Here is a 12090-nt window from a genome sequence, read left to right as displayed (position 1 = left end):
CCCATCTCAGAAAAGGCACAAAACTAGCTTGTGGGAGCTGCATTCGCGAAAGTGAAACTCTCCTCGGGAAACCAAGCTCAGCCCCAATGCGTCTTTGCTCAGGAAAGCAGCGCTATCTGGTTTCTCCCCTAGCCCATTGCTCGCCATAGGAACAAGGAGGGTCTGGGCTGCCTCCTGCTCCCTGTGCACTGGTGCTTTGCTGGTGGTCGCTGGACCTGGAAACCTACTCCAAACGTGCTCTACTTCAGGGAGAAGGCGGATGGGGCCTGAAAAGGCCTTGTGTGCAAGGGCCCCACCAGCCCAACTTTCGCCAGCTAGGGAGGGACCCACCTAGGGCCCATCTCAGAAAAGGCACAAAACTAGCTTCTGGGAGCTGCATTCGCGAAAGTGCAACTCTCCTCGGGAAACCAAGCTCAGCCCCAATGCGTGTTTGCTCAGGAAAGCAGCGCTTTCTGGTTTCTCCCCTAGCCCATTGCTCGCCATATGAACAAGGAGGGTCTGGGCTGCCTCCTGCTCTCTGTGCACTGGTGCTTTGCAGGTCATCGCTAGAGCTGGAAACCAACTCCAAACGTGCTCTACTTTAGGGAGAAGGCGGATGGGGCCTGAAAAGGCCTTGTGTGCACTGGCCCCAGCAACCCACATTCTGCCAGTTAGGGAGGAACCCAGCTAGGGCCCATCTCAGAAAAGGCACAAAACTAGCTTGTGGGAGCTGCATTCGCGAAAGTGAAACTCTCCTCGGGAAACCAAGCTCAGCCCCAATGCGTCTTTGCTCAGGAAAGCAGCGCTTTCTGGTTTCTCCCCTAGCCCATTGCTCGCCATAGGAACAAGGAGGGTCTGGGCTGCCTCCTGCTCCCTGTGCACTGGTGCTTTGCTGGTGGTCGCTGGACCTGGAAACCTACTCCAAACGTGCTCTACTTCAGGGAGAAGGCGGATGGGGCCTGAAAAGGCCTTGTGTGCAAGGGCCCCACCAGCCCAACTTTCGCCAGCTAGGGAGGGACCCACCTAGGGCCCATCTCAGAAAAGGCACAAAACTAGCTTCTGGGAGCTGCATTCGCGAAAGTGCAACTCTCCTCGGGAAACCAAGCTCAGCCCCAATGCGTGTTTGCTCAGGAAAGCAGCGCTTTCCGGTTTCTCCCCTAGGTCTCTGCTTGCCTTAGGGCCAAGGAGGTTCTGTGCTGCCTACTGCTCCCTTGGCACTGGTGCTGTGCTGGTGGTCTCTGGAGATGGAAACCAACTCCAAATGTGCACTCTTGTGCGGAGAAGGCGGATGGGGCCAGAAAAGGCCTTGTGTGCACTGGCCCCAACACCCCATATTCCGCCAGCTAGGGAGGGACACACCTAGGGCCCATCTCAGAAAAGGCACAAAACTAGGTTCTGGCAGCTTCATTTGCGAGAGTGAAACTCTCCTCGGGAAACCAAGCTCAGCCCCAATGCGTCTTTGCTCAGGAAAGCAGCGCTTTCTGGTTTCTCCCCTAGGTCTCTGCTTGCCATAGGAACAAGGAGGGTCTGGGCTGCCTCCTGCTCCCTGTGCACTGGTGCTTTGCTGGTGGTCGCTGGACCTGGAAACCTACTCCAAACGTGCTCTACTTCAGGGAGAAGGCGGATGGGGCCTGAAAAGGCCTTGTGTGCAAGGGCCCCACCAGCCCAACTTTCGCCAGCTAGGGAGGGACCCACCTAGGACCCATCTCAGAAAAGGCACAAAACTAGCTTCTGGGAGCTGCATTCGCGAAAGTGAAACTCTCCTCGGGAAACCAAGCTCAGCCCCAATGCGTGTTTGCTCAGGAAAGCAGCGCTTTCTGGTTTCTCCCCTAGCCCATTGCTCGCCATAGGAACAAGGAGGGTCTGGGCTGCCTCCTGCTCCCTGTGCACTGGTGCTTTGCTGGTGGTCGCTGGACCTGGAAACCTACTCCAAACGTGCTCTACTTCAGGGAGAAGGCGGATGGGGCCTGAAAAGGCCTTGTGTGCAAGGGCCCCACCAGCCCAACTTTCGCCAGCTAGGGAGGGACCCACCTAGGGCCCATCTCAGAAAAGGCACAAAACTAGCTTCTGGGAGCTGCATTCGCGAAAGTGCAACTCTCCTCGGGAAACCAAGCTCAGCCCCAATGCGTGTTTGCTCAGGAAAGCAGCGCTTTCTGGTTTCTCCCCTAGCCCATTGCTCGCCATAGGAACAAGGAGGGTCTGGGCTGCCTCCTGCTCTCTGTGCACTGGTGCTTTGCAGGTCATCGCTAGAGCTGGAAACCAACTCCAAACGTGCTCTACTTTAGGGAGAAGGCGGATGGGGCCTGAAAAGGCCTTGTGTGCACTGGCCCCAGCAACCCACATTCTGCCAGTTAGGGAGGAACCCAGCTAGGGCCCATCTCAGAAAAGGCACAAAACTAGCTTGTGGGAGCTGCATTCGCGAAAGTGAAACTCTCCTCGGGAAACCAAGCTCAGCCCCAATGCGTCTTTGCTCAGGAAAGCAGCGCTTTCTGGTTTCTCCCCTAGCCCATTGCTCGCCATAGGAACAAGGAGGGTCTGGGCTGCCTCCTGCTCCCTGTGCACTGGTGCTTTGCTGGTGGTCGCTGGACCTGGAAACCTACTCCAAACGTGCTCTACTTCAGGGAGAAGGCGGATGGGGCCTGAAAAGGCCTTGTGTGCAAGGGCCCCACCAGCCCAACTTTCGCCAGCTAGGGAGGGACCCACCTAGGGCCCATCTCAGAAAAGGCACAAAACTAGCTTCTGGGAGCTGCATTCGCGAAAGTGCAACTCTCCTCGGGAAACCAAGCTCAGCCCCAATGCGTGTTTGCTCAGGAAAGCAGCGCTTTCCGGTTTCTCCCCTAGGTCTCTGCTTGCCTTAGGGCCAAGGAGGTTCTGTGCTGCCTACTGCTCCCTTGGCACTGGTGCTGTGCTGGTGGTCTCTGGTGATGGAAACCAACTCCAAATGTGCACTCTTTTGCGGAGAAGGCGGATGGGGCCAGAAAAGGCCTTGTGTGCACTGGCCCCAACACCCCATATTCCGCCAGCTAGGGAGGGACACACCTAGGGCCCATCTCAGAAAAGGCACAAAACTAGGTTCTGGCAGCTTCATTTGCGAGAGTGAAACTCTCCTCGGGAAACCAAGCTCAGCCCCAATGCGTCTTTGCTCAGGAAAGCAGCGCTTTCTGGTTTCTCCCCTAGGTCTCTGCTTGCCATAGGAACAAGGAGGGTCTGGGCTGCCTCCTGCTCCCTGTGCACTGGTGCTTTGCTGGTGGTCGCTGGACCTGGAAACCTACTCCAAACGTGCTCTACTTCAGGGAGAAGGCGGATGGGGCCTGAAAAGGCCTTGTGTGCAAGGGCCCCACCAGCCCAACTTTCGCCAGCTAGGGAGGGACCCACCTAGGACCCATCTCAGAAAAGGCACAAAACTAGCTTCTGGGAGCTGCATTCGCGAAAGTGAAACTCTCCTCGGGAAACCAAGCTCAGCCCCAATGCGTGTTTGCTCAGGAAAGCAGCGCTTTCTGGTTTCTCCCCTAGCCCATTGCTCGCCATAGGAACAAGGAGGGTCTGGGCTGCCTCCTGCTCCCTGTGCACTGGTGCTTTGCTGGTGGTCGCTGGACCTGGAAACCTACTCCAAACGTGCTCTATTTCAGGGAGAAGGCGGATGGGGCCTGAAAAGGCCTTGTGTGCAAGGGCCCCACCAGCCCAACTTTCGCCAGCTAGGGAGGGACCCACCTAGGGCCCATCTCAGAAAAGGCACAAAACTAGCTTCTGGGAGCTGCATTCGCGAAAGTGCAACTCTCCTCGGGAAACCAAGCTCAGCCCCAATGCGTGTTTGCTCAGGAAAGCAGCGCTTTCCGCTTTCTCCCCTAGCTCTCTGCTTGCCTTAGGGCCAAGGAGGTTCTGTGCTGCCTACTGCTCCCTTGGCACTGGTGCTGTGCTGGTGGTCTCTGGAGATGGAAACCAACTCCAAATGTGCACTCCTTTGCGGAGAAGGCGGATGGGGCCAGAAAAGGCCTTGTGTGCACTGGCCCCAACACCCCATATTCCGCCAGCTAGGGAGGGACACACCTAGGGCCCATCTCAGAAAAGGCACAAAACTAGGTTCTGGCAGCTTCATTTGCGAGAGTGAAACTCTCCTCGGGAAACCAAGCTCAGCCCCAATGCGTCTTTGCTCAGGAAAGCAGCGCTTTCTGGTTTCTCCCCTAGCCCATTGCTCGCCATAGGAACAAGGAGGTTCTGGGCTGCCTCCGGCTCCCTGTGCACTGGTGCTTTGCTGGTGGTCGCTGGACCTGGAAACATACTCCAAACGTGCTCTACTTCAGGGAGGAGGTGGATGGGGCCAGAATATGCCTTGTGTGCAAGGGCCCCACCCCCTCATCTTTCTACAAGTAGGGAGGGACCCAGCTAGGGCCCACCTCACAAACGGCACAAAACTAGCTTCTGGAAGCTGCCTTTGTGAAAGTGAAACTCTCCTCAGGAAACCAAGCTCAGCCCCAATGCGTCTTTGCTCAGGAAAGCAGCGCTTTCTGGTTTCTCCCCTAGCCCATTGCTCGCCATAGGAACAAGGAGGGTTTGGGCTGCCTCCTGCTCCCTGTGCACTGGTGCTTTGCAGGTCATTGCTAGAGGTGGAAACCAACTCCAAACGTGCTCTACTTCAGGGAGGAGGCGGATGGGGCCAGAATATGCCTTGTGTGCAAGGGCCCCACCACCTCACCTTTCTACAGGTAGGGAGGGACCCAGCTAGGGCCCATCTCACAAAAGGCACAAAACTAGCTTCTGGGAGCTGCATTCGCGAAAGTGAAACTCTCCTCGGGAAACCAAGCTCAGCCCCAATGCGTGTTTGCTCAGGAAAGCAGCGCTTTCTGGTTTCTCCCCTAGCCCATTGCTCGCCATAGGAACAAGGAGGGTCTGGGCTGCCTCCTGCTCCCTGTGCACTGGTGCTTTGCTGGTGGTCGCTGGACCTGGAAACCTACTCCAAACGTGCTCTACGTCAGGGAGAAGGCGGATGGGGCCTGAAAAGGCCTTGTGTGCAAGGGCCCCACCAGCCCAACTTTCGCCAGCTTTGGAGGGACCCAGCTACGGCCCATCTCAGAAAAGGCACAAAACTAGCTTCTTGGAGCTGCATTCGTGAGAGTGAAACACTCCTCAGGAAACCAAGCTCAGCCCCAATGCGTGTTTGCTCAGGAAAGCAGCGCTTTCTGGTTTCTCCCCTAGCCCATTGCTCGCCATAGGAACAAGGAGGGTCTGGGCTGCCTCCTGCTCCCTGTGCACTGGTGCTTTGCTGGTGGTCGCTGGACCTGGAAACCTACTCCAAACGTGCTCTACTTCAGGGAGAAGGCGGATGGGGCCTGAAAAGGCCTTGTGTGCAAGGGCCCCACCAGCCCAACTTTCGCCAGCTAGGGAGGGACCCACCTAGGGCCCATCTCAGAAAAGGCACAAAACTAGCTTCTGGCAGCTGCATTCGCGAAAGTGCAACTCTCCTCGGGAAACCAAGCTCAGCCCCAATGCGTGTTTGCTCAGGAAAGCAGCGCTTTCCGGTTTCTCCCCTAGGTCTCTGCTTGCCTTAGGGCCAAGGAGGTTCTGTGCTGCCTACTGCTCCCTTGGCACTGGTGCTGTGCTGGTGGTCTCTGGAGATGGAAACCAACTCCAAATGTGCACTCCTTTGCGGAGAAGGCGGATGGGGCCAGAAAAGGCCTTGTGTGCACTGGCCCCAACACCCCATATTCCGCCAGCTAGGGAGGGACACACCTAGGGCCCATCTCAGAAAAGGCACAAAACTAGGTTCTGGCAGCTTCATTTGCGAGAGTGAAACTCTCCTCGGGAAACCAAGCTCAGCACCAATGCGTCTTTGCTCAGGAAAGCAGTGCTTTCTGGTTTCTCCCCTAGGTCTCTGCTTGCCATAGGAACAAGGAGGGTCTGGGCTGCCTCCTGCTCCCTGTGCACTGGTGCTTTGCTGGTGGTCGCTGGACCTGGAAACCTACTCCAAACGTGCTCTACTTCAGGGAGAAGGCGGATGGGGCCTGAAAAGGCCTTGTGTGCAAGGGCCCCACCAGCCCAACTTTCGCCAGCTAGGGAGGGACCCACCTAGGGCCCATCTCAGAAAAGGCACAAAACTAGCTTCTGGGAGCTGCATTCGCGAAAGTGAAACTCTCCTCGGGAAACCAAGCTCAGCCCCAATGCGTGTTTGCTCAGGAAAGCAGCGCTTTCTGGTTTCTCCCCTAGCCCATTGCTCGCCATAGGAACAAGGAGGGTCTGGGCTGCCTCCTGCTCCCTGTGCACTGGTGCTTTGCTGGTGGTCGCTGGACCTGGAAACCTACTCCAAACGTGCTCTACTTCAGGGAGAAGGCGGATGGGGCCTGAAAAGGCCTTGTGTGCAAGGGCCCCACCAGCCCAACTTTCGCCAGCTAGGGAGGGACCCAGCTAGGGCCCATGTCAGAAAAGGCACAAAACTAGCTTCTGGGAGCTGCATTCGCGAAAGTGCAACTCTCCTCGGGAAACCAAGCTAAGCCCCAATGCGTGTTTGCTCAGGAAAGCAGCGCTTTCCGGTTTCTCCCCTAGGTCTCTGCTTGCCTTAGGGCCAAGGAGGTTCTGTGCTGCCTACTGCTCCCTTGGCACTGGTGCTGTGCTGGTGGTCTCTGGAGATGGAAACCAACTCCAAATGTGCACTCCTTTGCGGAGAAGGCGGATGGGGCCAGAAAAGGCCTTGTGTGCACTGGCCCCAACACCCCATATTCCGCCAGCTAGGGAGGGACACACCTAGGGCCCATCTCAGAAAAGGCACAAAACTAGGTTCTGGCAGCTTCATTTGCGAGAGTGAAACTCTCCTCGGGAAACCAAGCTCAGCCCCAATGCGTCTTTGCTCAGGAAAGCAGCGCTTTCTGGTTTCTCCCCTAGCCAATTGCTCGCCATAGGAACAAGGAGGTTCTGGGCTGCCTCCGGCTCCCTGTGCACTGGTGCTTTGCTGGTGGTCGCTGGACCTGGAAACATACTCCAAACGTGCTCTACTTCAGGGAGGAGGTGGATGGGGCCAGAATATGCCTTGTGTGCAAGGGCCCCACCCCCTCATCTTTCTACAAGTAGGGAGGGACCCAGCTAGGGCCCACCTCACAAACGGCACAAAACTAGCTTCTGGGAGCTGCCTTTGTGAAAGTGAAACTCTCCTCAGGAAACCAAGCTCAGCCCCAATGCGTCTTTGCTCAGGAAAGCAGCGCTTTCTGGTTTCTCCCCTAGCCCATTGCTCGCCATAGGAACAAGGAGGGTCTGGGCTGCCTCCTGCTCCCTGTGCACTGGTGCTTTGCAGGTCATTGCTAGAGGTGGAAACCAACTCCAAACGTGCTCTACTTCAGGGAGGAGGCGGATGGGGCCAGAATATGCCTTGTGTGCAAGGGCCCCACCACCTCACCTTTCTACAGGTAGGGAGGGACCCAGCTAGGGCCCATCTCACAAAAGGCACAAAACTAGCTTCTGGGAGCTGCATTCGTGAAAGTGAAACTCTCCTCGGGAAACCAAGCTCAGCCCCAATGCGTGTTTGCTCAGGAAAGCAGCGCTTTCTGGTTTCTCCCCTAGCCCATTGCTCGCCATAGGAACAAGGAGGGTCTGGGCTGCCTCCTGCTCCCTGTGCACTGGTGCTTTGCTGGTGGTCGCTGGACCTGGAAACCTACTCCAAACGTGCTCTACTTCAGGGAGAAGGCGGATGGGGCCTGAAAAGGCCTTGTGTGCAAGGGCCCCACCAGCCCAACTTTCGCCAGCTAGGGAGGGACCCACCTAGGGCCCATGTCAGAAAAGGCACAAAACTAGCTTCTGGGAGCTGCATTCGCGAAAGTGAAACTCTCCTCGAGAAACCAAGCTCAGCCCCAATGCGTGTTTGCTCAGGAAAGCAGCGCTTTCCGGTTTCTCCCCTAGGTCTCTGCTTGCCTTAGGGCCAAGGAGGTTCTGTGCTGCCTACTGCTCCCTTGGCACTGGTGCTGTGCTGGTGGTCTCTGGAGATGGAAACCAACTCCAAATGTGCACTCCTTTGCGGAGAAGGCGGATGGGGCCAGAAAAGGCCTTGTGTGCACTGGCCCCAACACCCCATATTCTGCCAGCTAGGGAGGGACACACCTAGGGCCCATCTCAGAAAAGGCACAAAACTAGCTTCTGGGAGCTGCATTTGCGAGAGTGAAACTCTCCTCGGGAAACCAAGCTCAGCCCCAATGCGTGTTTGCTCAGGAAAGCAGCGCGTTCTGGTTTCTCCCCTAGGGCTCTGCTTGCCATAGGAACAAGGAGGGTCTGGGCTGCCTCCTGCTCTCTGGGCACTGGTGCTTTGCAGGTCATCGCTAGAGCTGGAAACCAACTCCAAACGTGCTCTACTTTAGGGAGAAGGCGGATGGGTCCTGAAAAGGCCTTGTGTGCACTGGCCCCAGCAACCCACATTCTGCCAGTTAGGGAGGAACCCAGCTAGGGCCCATCTCAGAAAAGGCACAAAACTAGCTTGTGGGAGCTGCATTCGCGAAAGTGAAACTCTCCTCGGGAAACCAAGCTCAGCCCCAATGCGTGTTTGCTCAGGAAAGCAGCGCTTTCTGGTTTCTCCCCTAGCCCATTGCTCGCCATAGGAACAAGGAGGGTCTGTGCTGCCTCCTGCTCCCTGTGCACTGGTGCTTTGCTGGTGGTCGCTGGACCTGGAAACCTACTCCAAACGTGCTCTACTTCAGGGAGAAGGCGGATGGGGCCTGAAAAGGCCTTGTGTGCAAGGGCCCCACCAGCCCAACTTTCGCCAGCTAGGGAGGGACCCACCTAGGGCCCATCTCAGAAAAGGCACAAAACTAGCTTCTGGGAGCTGCATTCGCGAAAGTGCAACTCTCCTCGGGAAACCAAGCTCAGCCCCAATGCGTGTTTGCTCAGGAAAGCAGCGCTTTCCGGTTTCTCCCCTAGGTCTCTGCTTGCCTTAGGGCCAAGGAGGTTCTGTGCTGCCTACTGCTCCCTTGGCACTGGTGCTGTGCTGGTGGTCTCTGGAGATGGAAACCAACTCCAAATGTGCACTCCTTTGCGGAGAAGGCGGATGGGGCCAGAAAAGGCCTTGTGTGCACTGGCCCCAGCACCCCATATTCCGCCAGCTAGGGAGGGACACACCTAGGGCCCATCTCAGAAAAGGCACAAAACTAGGTTCTGGCAGCTTCATTTGCGAGAGTGAAACTCTCCTCGGGAAACCAAGCTCAGCCCCAATGCGTCTTTGCTCAGGAAAGCAGCGCTTTCTGGTTTCTCCCCTAGCCCATTGCTCGCCATAGGAACAAGGAGGTTCTGGGCTGCCTCCTACTCTCTGTGCACAGGTGCTTTGCAGGTCATCGCTAGAGCTGGAAACCAACTCCAAACGTGCTCTACTTTAGGGAGAAGGCGGATGGGGCCTGAAAAGGCCTTGTGTGCACTGGCCCCAGCAACCCACATTCTGCCAGTTAGGGAGGAACCCAGCTAGGGCCCATCTCAGAAAAGGCACAAAACTAGCTTCTGGGAGCTGCATTCGCGAGAGTGAAACTCTCCTCGGGAAACCAAGCTCAGCCCCAATGCGTCTTTGCTCAGGAAAGCAGCGCTTTCTGGTTTCTCCCCTAGCCAATTGCTCGCCATAGGAACAAGGAGGTTCTGGGCTGCCTCCGGCTCCCTGTGCACTGGTGCTTTGCTGGTGGTCGCTGGACCTGGAAACATACTCCAAACGTGCTCTACTTCAGGGAGGAGGTGGATGGGGCCAGAATATGCCTTGTGTGCAAGGGCCCCACCCCCTCATCTTTCTACAAGTAGGGAGGGACCCAGCTAGGGCCCACCTCACAAACGGCACAAAACTAGCTTCTGGGAGCTGCCTTTGTGAAAGTGAAACTCTCCTCAGGAAACCAAGCTCAGCCCCAATGCGTCTTTGCTCAGGAAAGCAGCGCTTTCTGGTTTCTCCCCTAGCCCATTGCTCGCCATAGGAACAAGGAGGGTCTGGGCTGCCTCCTGCTCCCTGTGCACTGGTGCTTTGCAGGTCATTGCTAGAGGTGGAAACCAACTCCAAACGTGCTCTACTTCAGGGAGGAGGCGGATGGGGCCAGAATATGCCTTGTGTGCAAGGGCCCCACCACCTCACCTTTCTACAGGTAGGGAGGGACCCAGCTAGGGCCCATCTCACAAAAGGCACAAAACTAGCTTCTGGGAGCTGCATTCGTGAAAGTGAAACTCTCCTCGGGAAACCAAGCTCAGCCCCAATGCGTGTTTGCTCAGGAAAGCAGCGCTTTCTGGTTTCTCCCCTAGCCCATTGCTCGCCATAGGAACAAGGAGGGTCTGGGCTGCCTCCTGCTCCCTGTGCACTGGTGCTTTGCTGGTGGTCGCTGGACCTGGAAACCTACTCCAAACGTGCTCTACTTCAGGGAGAAGGCGGATGGGGCCTGAAAAGGCCTTGTGTGCAAGGGCCCCACCAGCCCAACTTTCGCCAGCTAGGGAGGGACCCACCTAGGGCCCATGTCAGAAAAGGCACAAAACTAGCTTCTGGGAGCTGCATTCGCGAAAGTGAAACTCTCCTCGAGAAACCAAGCTCAGCCCCAATGCGTGTTTGCTCAGGAAAGCAGCGCTTTCCGGTTTCTCCCCTAGGTCTCTGCTTGCCTTAGGGCCAAGGAGGTTCTGTGCTGCCTACTGCTCCCTTGGCACTGGTGCTGTGCTGGTGGTCTCTGGAGATGGAAACCAACTCCAAATGTGCACTCCTTTGCGGAGAAGGCGGATGGGGCCAGAAAAGGCCTTGTGTGCACTGGCCCCAACACCCCATATTCTGCCAGCTAGGGAGGGACACACCTAGGGCCCATCTCAGAAAAGGCACAAAACTAGCTTCTGGGAGCTGCATTTGCGAGAGTGAAACTCTCCTCGGGAAACCAAGCTCAGCCCCAATGCGTGTTTGCTCAGGAAAGCAGCGCGTTCTGGTTTCTCCCCTAGGGCTCTGCTTGCCATAGGAACAAGGAGGGTCTGGGCTGCCTCCTGCTCTCTGGGCACTGGTGCTTTGCAGGTCATCGCTAGAGCTGGAAACCAACTCCAAACGTGCTCTACTTTAGGGAGAAGGCGGATGGGTCCTGAAAAGGCCTTGTGTGCACTGGCCCCAGCAACCCACATTCTGCCAGTTAGGGAGGAACCCAGCTAGGGCCCATCTCAGAAAAGGCACAAAACTAGCTTGTGGGAGCTGCATTCGCGAAAGTGAAACTCTCCTCGGGAAACCAAGCTCAGCCCCAATGCGTGTTTGCTCAGGAAAGCAGCGCTTTCTGGTTTCTCCCCTAGCCCATTGCTCGCCATAGGAACAAGGAGGGTCTGTGCTGCCTCCTGCTCCCTGTGCACTGGTGCTTTGCTGGTGGTCGCTGGACCTGGAAACCTACTCCAAACGTGCTCTACTTCAGGGAGAAGGCGGATGGGGCCTGAAAAGGCCTTGTGTGCAAGGGCCCCACCAGCCCAACTTTCGCCAGCTAGGGAGGGACCCACCTAGGGCCCATCTCAGAAAAGGCACAAAACTAGCTTCTGGGAGCTGCATTCGCGAAAGTGCAACTCTCCTCGGGAAACCAAGCTCAGCCCCAATGCGTGTTTGCTCAGGAAAGCAGCGCTTTCCGGTTTCTCCCCTAGGTCTCTGCTTGCCTTAGGGCCAAGGAGGTTCTGTGCTGCCTACTGCTCCCTTGGCACTGGTGCTGTGCTGGTGGTCTCTGGAGATGGAAACCAACTCCAAATGTGCACTCCTTTGCGGAGAAGGCGGATGGGGCCAGAAAAGGCCTTGTGTGCACTGGCCCCAGCACCCCATATTCCGCCAGCTAGGGAGGGACACACCTAGGGCCCATCTCAGAAAAGGCACAAAACTAGGTTCTGGCAGCTTCATTTGCGAGAGTGAAACTCTCCTCGGGAAACCAAGCTCAGCCCCAATGCGTCTTTGCTCAGGAAAGCAGCGCTTTCTGGTTTCTCCCCTAGCCCATTGCTCGCCATAGGAACAAGGAGGTTCTGGGCTGCCTCCTACTCTCTGTGCACAGGTGCTTTGCAGGTCATCGCTAGAGCTGGAAACCAACTCCAAACGTGCTCTACTTTAGGGAGAAGGCGGATGGGGCCTGAAAAGGCCTTGTGTGCACTGGCCCCAGCAACCCACATTCTGCCAGTTAGGGAGGAACCCAG

The sequence above is a fragment of the Sus scrofa genome, chromosome 1 (genome assembly GCF_054392235.1).
Source record: "Sus scrofa isolate SSC_HxYL_T2T_F1_AM1 chromosome 1, Sscrofa_HxYL_maternal_Yorkshire_Landrace_v2.0, whole genome shotgun sequence".
Taxonomy (NCBI): Eukaryota; Metazoa; Chordata; class Mammalia; order Artiodactyla; family Suidae; genus Sus; species Sus scrofa.
The sequence above is the reverse complement of the archived record's forward strand: the minus strand, read 5'-3'. Positions refer to the sequence as shown.